Here is a 1,599-nt window from a genome sequence, read left to right as displayed (position 1 = left end):
TAATTGAGGACCTTTATTATCGTACACCATGTTCATTAGGCTCCCTATGGTCACATCTGCCTGCTGTTTTACCCTGGGTATCAGCTCTGTTTTCATCTCTGGGCTCTTCCCTTTACAAGGCTGTTTCTCCACCCCCTGGTACCTGCTGGTGTGGGTCCTTGGTGTGGTGAGGATGGAAATAGAACTAAAACCACAGCATGAATGTCTGGGGAAGGGCTTTAGTCCGGAGTGACAGAATATTGTGAGGGCAATGGTGTGAGGCACTGACAAACATCAAATGGGTCCTCTGACAAAGGATAGTAGGAGGAGCCAAGGCAGAGGCTTCCCCTGGAGGAAGGCCAATGGCTGTGGGTCTGAAGATCTGGGTCATCCAGGCACATGGGGGTGGTACAGGCTGGGGTCCTGCTGATCCTGATCTCAATCGTGGCTTCTTCAGTTCGGTTGAAGAACCATGACCTGAGGGACAGGTTGATATGCATGGAATGACTGTCTTCTCTTGGAGTGGTCCCAGTCAGAGGAGGCTATTAACCAAAGTGGCGATAACTTTAGGGGCCTAGAGATTCTTTCAGCATAGTTGACATCCTGGAAATTGTCTTATCCTGGTGTCCTAAGCTTGTAAGGGTATGAGATAAACTGGGTAAATTTAAGGCTAAGAAAACTTGTTCTGTGAACTTTTTGAGAGCTGTGCCCTGACTGAGGGAAGAGCCTCTAAGCACAGGTGAGAAGGACATGACTCAGAGTCTCACGGAGCAAAGATCGAGCTTTGAATTCCTTTTTGGTATCTGTTGCACTTTTGGAGGCCCAAATGAGGAGTCATCCATTTTAGTATAAGCCATTTTGAAGTTCTAAACTGTCCCTGATGAAAACATGGATCATGCTTTTGATGAGTCACAGATTAAAGGCTGAGAATTTTGTGTGTCCTCGGCACCTGGGGTCTCCATATCTCTGTGTTTCTGCTTCCCAAGTATCTCCACAAGTGCCCTGTAGTATCAGCTTCTCTTTCTCTCTCTCTCCTTTTCTCTCTCTGTGAGTAATTTCCTCTGGCACATCTTGCATTTCACTGATATTCCCTACAGCTTTGTCCATATGTCTGTTCATTTTCTGAGAGTTTAAAACAATCTTTTACAGTGATATATTTATTGTAAATGTAAGGTTACCTCCTTTATTTAGATTTTCTGTTCATTCCTGTAAGCGTCTTGGGAATTCTAGGTCAAATTTGTTCATACTCCTCTAACTCTCTCTTTTTTTTCTACTCTCACTCTTGTTTTGCAAACTTCAATGCACAAAATACCATGCAAGTGTGTATGTATGGTAAATCTTTCATGTCCCTTTTCTATCTTTCACATGTACCCACTTTAGCTGTGCTTTATTCTGAGTACAACAGTTCCTCTCTTGACCATTTTGAGGCCCTAAATCTGCCAGTTATTGTGCTCACATGCAGCTCTGATGATTTTCCCACTCCTGCATCCACTCATTTTTGACTTTCTGGCATTGTGAACACCTGTTTTGGGATTGTGAATGAGTATCTCCTGAAGACATGTGCTTCTTATTTTGTCCAGAAAGCATGGCTGCCTTGGCCCTGTGGCATCGCAGGCCAGC

Source organism: Chinchilla lanigera, unplaced genomic scaffold (genome assembly GCF_000276665.1).
Source record: "Chinchilla lanigera isolate Chin_1 unplaced genomic scaffold, ChiLan1.0 scaffold00158, whole genome shotgun sequence".
Lineage (NCBI taxonomy): Eukaryota > Metazoa > Chordata > Mammalia > Rodentia > Chinchillidae > Chinchilla > Chinchilla lanigera.
The sequence above is the reverse complement of the archived record's forward strand: the minus strand, read 5'-3'. Positions refer to the sequence as shown.